The sequence below is a fragment of the Jaculus jaculus genome, chromosome 9 (assembly GCF_020740685.1).
Source record: "Jaculus jaculus isolate mJacJac1 chromosome 9, mJacJac1.mat.Y.cur, whole genome shotgun sequence".
NCBI classification, from domain to species: domain Eukaryota; kingdom Metazoa; phylum Chordata; class Mammalia; order Rodentia; family Dipodidae; genus Jaculus; species Jaculus jaculus.
Genome location: NC_059110.1, coordinates 57,104,472 through 57,116,869, shown reverse-complemented (window position 1 = coordinate 57,116,869; position 12,398 = coordinate 57,104,472). Strand labels below are relative to the sequence as shown.

The 12,398-nt window shown below is 34.9% G+C and overlaps 1 pseudogene; it reads left to right on the top strand.

Annotated features, from left to right (window-relative positions):
* The first annotated feature begins 4,617 nt into the window (after window positions 1-4,617).
* LOC101608233 lies at window positions 4,618-5,090 on the top strand (annotated as a pseudogene).
* The last annotated feature ends 7,308 nt before the right edge of the window (window positions 5,091-12,398 follow it).

The window sequence follows — 12,398 nt, the reverse complement described above, 5'->3', positions numbered from 1 at the left end:
GAGAAGTAATATAAAGGTACAGAAGTGTTATTTTTCATAGGTGACATGGTTTTCCAAGTAGAAAACTCAAGATTAGGCAATTTATTAATATAACTTTAAAGCCACACAAGATATAAATTAATTGTTGACATATTAAAATTTATCCTATTCATTATTAAGAAATATTTGTAAAATATAAATTTAAAATTTACAACTTCTAAAGAATACAAGAGCCAAAGAGAAGGTAGGACTGTTTACAATGCAATCTTCCAGGCATATAATGGCTTTGTTATTCATGATCTCACAATGCCTGACATTACTTACACAAGACCTTCATAACAGGAGGAAAAGTTGATAATATCAAAACAAAAAAAAAAAAAAGACAAATTGGAAGGAGAAGGGGAAGGATGGATCTGAGAGGAGAAATGGAAGTGGAGGGAGAGAATTAGTGTGGCTTTATTTTCTGTAATTACGGAAACCTCCAATAAAAAGTTAACTAATATGTATAACTTGTAATAGTAGAAAAGTTACAAACTACAGCTAATAAATCTAATAAAAATATAGCCTATTACAAATATTATAATTTTAAGACAACTCACATGAAACTTATGTTTAATTAAATGTTTAATCGGATAAAGACAGATAATTATTTTTATAAAACTCAAGAATATTTTAGAAAGCATTTCCTGTACTGAAATTACATTTAAAATATATTGATTTCCCTTCTGTTTCTAATACTAAGTATTGTCTATGAGCAATTATTCTATTTTAGTAGTTCCTTTCTTATTGCTGGAACAAAATATTTGACCAGAAGCAGTTTGTGGCAGGACATAGTTTATTTTCAGCTTACAATTTTGAGAAGAAGTTCATAATGCTGGGAGAAAGCATTGCAATTCAGATAGCCAGACACATCTTTACATAAGCATAAAGGAAGTTAGCAAGAGTGAGCTGAGCTGTATCAGTCAAGATCATCCACAAATGACATACTTTCTTCAGCAAGAATCTATGTCCCAAGTGTTCAACAACCTTCACAAACAGTACCATCCGCTGATCCGCTGGAGAATGAGTTATCAGCCCATGAAAATAATCAAATGATAAGACAAGTGGGTAAAGTAGAAGACTCACTGGTAATTATAAGCACTGAATGTTGGTTGTAAATTTCTCCTGAAGGGAGAAAGGGATGAGGAACAACCTCAGATACAGATACATATTGAATAAGTTATTTTTTAAAATTCAAAGGTGTTAGATAGATAAGGGGGAGAAAGGTTGGATGAATGAAAGAGTTTATAGGATCACATCACTTTGAAGAACACACACACACAAAAACTTTAACTAAAGTGGAGCATATTAAAGAAAACCTTTTTTTTTTTATTTTTTTTATTTATTTGAGAGCGACAGACACAGAAAGAAAGACAGATAGAGGGAGAGAGAGAGAATGGGCGCGCCAGGGCTTCCAGCCTCTGCAAACGAACTCCAGACACGTGCGCCCCCTTGTGCATCTGGCTAACGTGGGATCTGGGGAACCGAGCCTCGAACCGGGGTCCTTAGGCTTCACAGGCAAGTGCTTAACCGCTAAGCCATCTCTCCAGCCCAAAGAATACCTCTTGAGAATTCATCACTCTGAGTTATTCTGAATAATAATCTCAGGCTCAAGGATCATAGTCCAGCAGGTATGATTGAATTTAGGGACATTGTTTAACTAACTCCTGTTTCTGTAGGCATGTTTGCTTTCTTTCAGGCCTTTCATAAAACATGTGTTTCCATGTTGTTCTTATACTTTAAGAGTTAATTCTTGAGCTTCAAACCAAAAATAAACATGTTGGAAGATTATGTAAGCACAAGTGTTTTATTTACATGAGTGAGAATCACTAAAGCAAAATGTCAGCAGGATTCACAATACTTTGCTTAGGAAACTAGTTCTATATAATAAAAAGCATAGCCTCGGACTCATATCCTATTAAAACACAAATAGTTATATAACCAAATATTTTCTTCCTAAACATTTTCATGAAAATTGAGCTCTACTTTATGATACATGATGCATGAATCTACAGCTGAAATGGTCTTGTTGCACATCTGCATTGTGATTACAGAAGATTTTAATGTTTGGTGCCAAGAAAGAAGAAAGCCATGTTCAAGGATCCATCTAGAAAAGAGTGAGACAAAGCCTTTGCATCACAGATAACTAAAACCAGACCCATAATAGATGTATTCACTTGAACCAACTTGGAAACTATTTGCAAAGTCAGAGGAAGATTATCTAGTCAAGTGATATGCTTTATAGATGGCCACCTTCTCATATTCTAAAGTTGCTTTACATCTATTTGATACTTTGTTGCTATTAAGCATTTGCACATATTTTCAGAACAGTTTCTTCTAGTGTAATATATTTTTTCAAAGAGTAGGTGATGGTTCAAAACAGTGGCCAAAGTCAAATCTGTTTATGCATCTACAAGCTATATGCGTGACCAAGGCTTAAATTTCCTAACATTAAAAAAAAACATTCATTCCTCTGATATACAAGTAAATAGTGTAAGTAATTTCTGATACTCTTGTATATATCCAATGTTAGTGATATCATGGAAATGAATGTGATACTGATTTTTACTAATCTAAACTAATTTAAACTAATATAAAATTATTTCAAAGTGAACCTAGTTGTTTAAAGCAACTAAATTTTAAAATTCTGAATCCTTATTACAAATCCATGTATTTTTATATAGATGTGTGTAAGTGAGGACATACTTAGGGTATATTGTGTGTGATCATTTACAATTGCAAGCAAACACCTCAATGCTAAGTCATCTCTCCAGCCCTTCATTTCCATTTTTACTACTCAGGCAATGGTGCTATGCTATGACATAACTAATAAGGGTTTGGTCTCACGGAATTTTTTTCCTATAGACTGCTATAAATACCTTGTTCTAAAATAAACAATATAAACCAGAAATTAAACTTTAAAACAAATTATCTTTCATTGATAATTTGGAGTTGAGAAATCATGTAGAATGAGAATATATGCTGTACTTATGTTGCCAAAAGCATTGGGCTATAGCATATATGCACAGCTACCATGAGAAGATTTATAACTTCCCACAACTTTCTGAGACAGAACACAGGCATGGGCATCAAGTTCCTTGAGAATGTCATTCAATCTCATGTATACCTGGGGACTGGACTGCACTGTCAGAAGCAGTTTGTGACACTGGTCTTGATCTTTATTCTACAACTCTATGGCTCAATGTTTGTGAGAATATAGCTTTCTGCCTTGGTGTAATCAACATTTTAGAGGAATTGTAATTGCACCGAATCCTGGTACAACTTATTAAAAATCTGTGGGATGAATGACTTTGTGTAATAAAGTGAATTATTATTGATAGATTTTTCTCACTTAGAATCCATCTTGGGGAAAGAATGGGAACAGTTTGATATCTATTCTGTCATAATTTTGAGCAAAAGTGTTATTCCTTATTATAATCTGAAAACTTGAGTGTGTTCCCCAAAGTCCACTTGTTGAAACACTGATCCTCAATGTAAGAATATTGGAACATATGGCCTAATATATATTTTATCATGGGGTTATATCCACCATGATAAGTAGACTAACACTGTTATACTGTTACATTAGAGTACATAGTTAATAAGAAGGACATTTGATCCATTTTTATATTCATATTCTTCCTCCCTTTTTTATATTCATCTTTCTCTTATCTCATTTGCTCTTTACAATTTGCTTTCTGTCATTGAATGAAACAGCAAGACAACCCTTACTTCATAGTATTTCCTTGATATTGGATTCATCACAGCAACTGTAAGCAAATAAATTAGCCAATTTGTGGCATTCTATTATAAAGACAAAGTATACTATGACAGAAACATTACTGAGCTATTTGGTATATTTTTCATAAAGAAGTGATCTCAACTTGGTAAAAAAGTTTTTGAGATGGAAAAATGAATAATCCATATTTGTTAGTACAGTTTTGCTTTCATATTCAGCTAAAGGAAACTTCTGGATGATATTATGAGCTCTATCTCTGTTGATCAATCAGGGTTTGGAATATATCTACTTGATTCAGATTTGTAAAACATAAAGTTAGTGACAGAAGGGTAGGAGGAAGATAGGTATGAATAATTCATTAATATGTACTTCAAAATTACAATAAAAACAATTGTTTTGAGATCTGGTATTGGTATTTGAAAAATTCTATTCACATTTACATTTTTAAACAACAAAACTAAGAAAAAATCATATGCTATCCAAAAAAATTGAAGAAATAGGAGCACTATTCATCTTACAGCTGTAAATACTCTTAAATTCCAATTACATTTTGAAATTCAGCTATGTGCATGATGATTTTTGAAAGAAAGACACATGCATAAAAGCAGAAAGTAATTATCTTTACTTCCCTTGGGTTTATTTAAAGATAAATGGAAGATAAGATTGAGGTTAGATTATCCATGACAGTTTTTCTAGAAGCCATATAAGTAGCTCTTGTTTAAATTTGTTTGACCTTGTTTAAAAGATTTCTTAGGGGAAAAACAAAAATAAAAACAAAAAAACTTCTGGCATCTTCAGGGGTGGACGGACTGTTGGACAAGATGGCTGATGGCCCTAACTTAGACTTGCTTTAGCTCAGAATGAATTATATGCCTGGGAGAGCTAGCCTCATTGATGATATTGAGAAAATCCATTTGGTCCTACTTCAAGATGGAAGGACACTTACAGGGTTTTTAAGAAGCATTGCTCAGTTTGCTAATAGTGCTGCATCCAATGGTGGAACTATTCCTATGAACAAAAAGTATGGCAATATTATTTCTTGAGGGGCTTCTGTGGTCAGAGGAGAAAATGTGGTCTTACTATGAAAAATAGACTTGGAAAAGGAGAGTGGCAAGCCCCTCCAGCAAGTGTCTATTAAAGAGATCCTAGAAGAACAAAGGGTGGAATAGCAGAGAAGCTGAAAGTTCAGACCCTTAAAGCTCAGGATCTCTCTATTAATCCTGGATTAATACTTCAGATAGTCCTTTGCTCAGATGCTATTATCTTGGAGAGAACAACTGTCACTGAATGGAAGTTAGTTCCTTGTCACCTCATACGTTTGACCAGGGACTGAAGTTGAAAATCTGTTTTTATTTTAACTCTTCCACCTGTGTCAGCATGAAAAAAAAAATCATAGGTTTTTTTCTTTTTAAAAATATCATTGCACATTTTGCTTTTATCCCAATTTTTAAGAAATTCTTACATATAACTGAGTATGCTGAAACTCACCCTGTAGATGAGGCTGGAATTGAATTGCCATGATCCTGTCTCTGTCTCCCAAGGGCTGGAATTACTAGTGTGTGCTAACACACTAACTTCCTAGTGATAAGAGACAGTGGCATGGACTCCTTTCACACATACATCACTGCAGAGCCAGTGGTTTTCTTATCTTTTTTTTAGACTTTATAGAGGATATATTTTGTTTTTCATTTATTTTAAATGACAGATGAGTCTCAAAAAGTTCCTCAGTAAAGGCTATTGTAAATGTAATGTACTCTATTTACAAAAAAAATTCTATGTTTTTGTTATATAACAATTAAGAAAGTTAAAATAATGTATCATGAATCATATAATTGGCAATATTACAATGGAGTTGTTTAAGAGCTAAATTCTGAGAAAAAGGAGCAAGGAAGAAAAAAAATAATTTTTCCTTGCACATTTATAATAGTTTTATAAGGAAGTTGACAATTGCTAAACATAGGAGGTTATTTTGAATTTTAATCATGGCTCAAACATCTGATCTAGGATGTTCCCTATGAAGAATGAGAGTGAAAGAGGAGCACTGAGTTTTACAGTCATTTGGATCAACAATGCCAAGGACAGTGCCACTGAGTCACCTTGTCAGGGCCTTTCATCATGCTTGGCCTTGCACACTAGTGAAAATCTGAATGGATGTTGGGTCAACTGGATTTAAAATGCACATTTGAATAATATCTTTTTAAATCAATACCTTAAAGATTTTGTTTCTGTTTTTAAATAAACAAAATATTCCAGAACAAAAAGCAGGGGTCAATGGTTTCATGTCTACCACCATTTATGTGTGTGTGCATGTATGTGTATGTGTGTTTGTGTGTGTGTGGTGTGTTGGTGTCTGCACACACATTCATTTTCCTGGGAAAGGACAACAAAAATAAAAACCTGAGTAGATTCTTATATAGTCATATCAGGAAAAAAAAAATCCTTAATTTTAATCAGATCTAAACATGTACAATTAAATCACAAAGTTTTCTATAAACTTGAGAAGCAAACTTAACCAATATACAGCCAGGTTTTTTTTGTTTTTCCTTTTACCCCCATGCTACTTTAACAAAAATTCAAGTATACTTAGTATGTGAGTTCTCAGTCGGTGGAAACTATGACTGAAGGTTGCTGGTTACAAATTCATAACCATTTCCCCAATATACTACTGGTTCCCTTATAAGTTTGGACCAGAGTTCTCCTGGTTCAGACACCACAGATCCAGTATTTCTCTTATATAATAACATGAGTTATCCTAATTTAGAATTAGTTCATAAAGTTAATTTATATTATTCAATAAAAATTACTACAGGTGTTGTTACAAAGAGTCAATATAGCTTCTTTGTAAGACTAGAAGTCTAATGTTCCACTATATAATTCAGAGTAAAATATTATTATATATTAAAACATAATAAACATAATAAACTATTGAGCTCTGAATCTATGAAAATTTCTACCTTTTTAAGATTTGCTGATATTAATGATATAAATTAATAACTAATAAACAAGTAAAATAACATTAAATAAAATAATACATATAATATAATAAAATGATATAAAGTAATATATACTAATACTTTTTCTTTACTTGGTTGATGCTCTCTATAGATAAGAAAAGATTCCTTTTGAAGCCACAGTGATTATTAAGAAGACTAAAATCTCATAAGAACGCTGAAAAAAGTAATGATTCAGTGCTCATTGCTAAATGAGATCTCTCTATCACACCCACAATAGCCAGAGAATATTGCAGAAAAGGGGTTGTAAAACAAGATGAAACTGACTAAAACAGAATTGGTATCAGAGAGTGGGTTGTTGCTGCATGATGAATCTGACCATGTGCATTTTGTTCGTTTTGGAACATTTGTTTTGGAAGAATAGGCATAGACTTGATACTCCAAACTGAAGATGTTTTCCAGAGTGGTAAGCCAAATTTTATGATGAGAGTTTGAAAGTGTGAAGTGAAGAGATAATTGTATTTGGAGTCTTGGCTTATGAACTTTTTAAAGGGAAGGAAAGACTGCAGAGAACTTTGTTGGCACTGGGCCACTGACCTAGGGCTGGTTGCATTCTGCAGCCTGTGACCACAGAGTTTAATCAAGGTTACATTTGTAACGGACTGATATGCTTGGTTAAAGACATGGAACTGAGCTATATGACCTAAAATTGGAGAAATTCAGACAAGTTCAAAATTTATTGGCACAGAGACTGGTTTTAAGTTATGCTGCTGATGTCAAATACATTAGCATTTGGCAGGAATATGGCCCAAATCCTTTACATTGAAACAATGGAAATGATGCCTGAGGAAAGACTGAATGGTAGAAATACAATCTCTTTTGAAAAGAGTTGACTAAAAGCATGCAACCTGCTCTTCAAGTAATGATTTATTTTGGCCCTGAACTAACAATATATCTGTGTTGTACACACCTGGTATTGACTTTGGAAGCATAAAAACCTGTGGAGTGAGTCATGAATTTCACATAGTTCCTGGAGCCGCTGTTGATATGTGGCATATCGGCAGGGTGTGATGACCCTGATAGGCTAGTGGAACCATTGGATGATGGACCATGGTTTGCATGGAGATCTGAAGATGATTTGGATATATAAGGATTGTGCAAGCACTACCATGAAGCATTATTGGCTCAGGCTGGAAGTTTTACTTGCCAATTTAGTCCAGCTGGAGGTCAGAATTGGAATTTTTGAGGACTGTCATTCACTGGTTATGATATTGGACTTGAACTGTAGATGTTTAATGTTTGCTTGTTTGATTACTGGGTTTGCATTCTTTCAGTCTGCTCTTGCTATGCCTTATAGTAGACAAAAATGTGTACTCTGTACCTTTATATGCTGAAAGTATATAAATGTTTAGATTTTGCAGGACTCACAGCTAAGAGACAATGTAAAACCTCAGATGAGACTTGGGACTTTTAAACAATCACAAATTGGTAAATATCATGGGGGCATTCGAAGTTGGACTAAGTATAATTTTCAGTATAATATGGTTATCAATCTACTGGATACCAGGCAGAATGTGGTAGATTCAGGAGTTTTATTCAAGCTTGTAAGTTTGTGTCACTATGGGCAGTTCCTATGGTTCAGTCCTAAGGTGCTGGGGCAGATCTGGTACTCCAAACTAAAGATATGCAGAGTTCTGAAGCTCTTCCTGGGGTTCCTGGAGTGTTCCTGCTTTAAGCCAGTGGTTGCCTTTTCTCTCTGCTTAGATCTGTGTAAAGAGGTCCAGCTTCTTCCACCATTATGGAACTTTCTCTGGTTCTGTATACAAGTAAATCCCATTTCTCCCATGACTGTGCTTTGTTTGGAGATTCATTCAAGCAATGTGAAGCTTACTATTACAAACCTTAAGGAACAAAAATGAATAAATGGGAAACATAAGGATCCTTAAACCATATAGATAAATAATTATAAATTAGAAAGTCAATGGAAAATAAGAGAAATGTAGATATGTGATTCCTGGAAATAAGAACAAAATTAATCCCATTTATGAACAAAAATAATTGATGGCATTTGGAAGAGATTGACTTGTTGAAAATATTGCATAAATATTACTGACTCTAACATCCTATATACAAAGTTATTCTTCAAAGATGAAAGCAAAAACACAATACAAAAATGGATCCAAACTTAAAAAATCATAACTTAACCTGTAATCACCATAAAAATAACACCTCAGCACTGAAACAGACCAAAAATGAACCCAACATGGCTCAGGGAAATTTTGCGGAAGAAGGGGTGGAAAGAATGTCAGAGTCACATGTTGGCTCATGATATGCAGAGACATTTATCATACCAATAATTGTGGACTAACACCACAATGCATGACCCATTTACATCAATAAGGAGGGCCCATTGGGAGGGGGTAGATCATGGATGAACCTAAACAATGGTACCAAACTGCTTGCATTTGCTGAAAAGAGAACTAATAAATTAAATTAAAAAAAATAAAGCAGTGCCCTACAAAGTGATCTGAACTTATAAGAATGTTGTAACATCTGTTGGAGATGATCTGTGGTTCTGTGTGATAATAGGGAACATGAAAGGCATAGGAACAGCAACCATCCCCAGCTCTGCCAAGTATGACAGTGATAATGCAAAAACAGGGCCCCTCTCTCCACACAGCTCCAAATCAAGGAAAGAAATGTGTCTTGGAAGAGAAAGAGCAGAAGGTATGCTCACAGACCTCTATAGTAATAGAACAGAAGTTAAATTGCTACTGTGGGATCAGGGTTCACTCATTCTTCCCAGCATTCAGTCAATGGGTGGAGGATCTGCTCCAAGTATGGCAGGACAAGATCATTCCATCCCTGGTTATTCTTTCTCTGCTTGCTGAAAGAAGGGAATGTTGAAGGAAAGTGAGACTAGAGGAATCTATCAGTTTTACTCCATTAACTTTCAAAATCAGAGTTGTCATTCCAAAAATGAGCCATTTTTCTTCCCAGTTCTGAACTTGTAGCTCTTTGGTAGTTCCCACACTGCAGACACACTTCAAAACTCAGAAGATACCCAAATCACTCAACTTCTATCAGAATTCCAGAAATTCACACATATTCAGACAATAAGATCTTGATAGGAGCAACTAAGAACAGGTGGGCATCTTCAGAAGAACCCACAGGCCAGCCAATTTCCAAAATAAAAGAAGGAGGGCAGTTAAAAACTTCTACTTATGGTCAAATCAAACTACAGAGAATGTCCTAAAACTTAAACCATGTTGGAAAGAGCCCATGATTTACCGAATCAGAAAGCAGAATAATTTATGCCTCAGGACAATGCAAAGCTCAGGTCCAGATGGCTTCATTAGCGGATTCTACCATAGATTTTTTTTTTAAATTTTTATTAACATTTTCCATGATTATAAAATATATCCCATGGTAATTCCCTCCCTCCCCACCCCCACACTTTCCCATTTGAAATTCCATTCTCCATCATATTACCTCCCCATTACAATCATTGTAATTACATATATACAATATCAACCTATTAAGTATCCTCTTCCCTTCCTTTCTCTACACTTTATGTCTCCTATTTACCTTCCTGGCCACTGCTGCTAAGTATTTTCCTTCTCATGCAGAAGCCCAATCATCTGTAGCTAGGATCCACATAGGAGAGAGAACATGTGGCACTTTGCTTTCTGGGCCTGGGTTACCTCACTTAGTATAATACTTTCCAGATCCATCCATTTTTCTCCAAATTTCATAACTTCATTTTTCTTTACCACTGAGTAGAACTCCATTCTATAAACGTGTCACATCTTCATTATCCACTCATCAGTTGAGGGATATGTAGGCTGGTTCCATTTCCCAGCTATTATAAATTGAGCAGCAATAAACATGGTTGTGCACATACTTCAAAGGAAATGAGATGATTCCTTCAGATATATGCCCAGGAGTGCTATAGCTGGTTCACATGGTAGATCAATCTTCAGTGATTTTAGGAACCTCCACACTGATTTCTACAATGGCTGGACCAGATTGCATTCCCACCAATAGTGTAGAAGGGTTCCTTTTTTTCCACATCCCCGCCAACATTTATGATCATTTGTTTTCATGATGGTGGCCAATCTGACAGGAGTGAGATGGAATCTCAATGTAGTTTGAATCTGCATTTCCCTGATGACTAGTGACGTAGAACATTTTTTTAGATGCTTATATGCCATTCGTATTTCTTCCTTTGAGAACTCTCTATTTAGCTCCATAGCCCATTTTTTGATTGGCTTCTTTGATTCCTTATTAGTTAACTTTTTGAGTTTTTTGTATATCCTAGATATTAATCCTCTGACAGATATATAGCTGGCAAAGATTTTTTCCCATTCTGTGGGTTGCCTCTTTGCTTTTTGTACTGTGTCCTTTGCAGTGCAAAATCTTTGTAATTTCATGAGGTCCCAGTGGTTAATCTGTGGTTTTATTGCCTGAGCAATTGGGGTTGTTTTCAGAAAGTCTTTGCCAAGACCAATATGTTGAAGGGTTTCCCCTACTTTTTCCTCTAGCAGTTTCAGAGTTTCAGGTCTGATGTTAAGGTCATTAATCCATTTGGACTTAATTCTTGTGCATGGTGAGAGAGAAGAATCTATTTTCATCCTTCTGCAGATATATATCCAGTTTTCAAAACACCATTTGCTGAAGAGGCTGTCTCTTCTCCAATGAGTATTTTTGGCATTTTTATCGAGTATCAGGTGGCTATAGCTACTTGGGCTTACATCTGGGTCCTCTATTCTGTTCCACTGATCTACATGTCTGTTTTTGTGCCAGTACTATGCTGTTTTTGTTACTATGGCTCTGTAGTAAAGGTTAAAATCAGATATGGTGATACCACCAGCCTCATTTTTGTTTCTCAGTATTATTTTAGGTATTCGAGGTTTTTTGTGATTCCAAATGAATTTTTGCATTGTTTTTTCTATTTCCATGAAGAATGCCTTTGGGATTTTGATAGGGATTGCATTAAATGTATAGATTGCTTTAGGTAAGATTGCCATTTTCACAATATTGATTCTTCCAATCCAGGAACAAGGGATGTTTCCCCACTTTCTAGTGTGTTCCCGCAATTTCTTGCTTGAGTGTTTTAAAGTTCTCATTGTAGAGATTCTTTACTTCCTTGGTTAGGTTTAATCCAAGGTACTTTATTTATTTTTTTTTTTTGATGCAATTGTGAATGGGAGTGATTCTTTGATTTCATCCTCTCTGTGTTTGTTATTAGCATATATGAAGGCTACTGATTTCTGTGTATTTATTTTGTATCCTGCTACATGGCTGTAGGTTTTGATCAGCTCTAACAGTTTGCTAGTAGAGTCTTTAGGGTCCTTTATGTATAGAATCATGTCATCTGCAAATAATGATAACTTGATCTCTTCCTTTCCAATTTGTATCCCTATTATGTGTGTCTCTTGCCTTATTGCTATGGCTAAGATTTCCAAAACTATAATAAAAGTGGGGACAGTGGACACCCTTGTCTTGTTCCTGATTTTAGTGGGAAAGCTTCCAGTTTTTCCCCATTTAGTAATATGTTGGCTGTAGGCTTGTCATAAATATCTTTTATTATATTGAGGTATGTTCCTTCTATTCCCAGTCTCTGTAGGAATTTTATCATGAAGGAATGCTGGATTTTGTCAAATGCCTTCTCTGCATCCACTGAGATG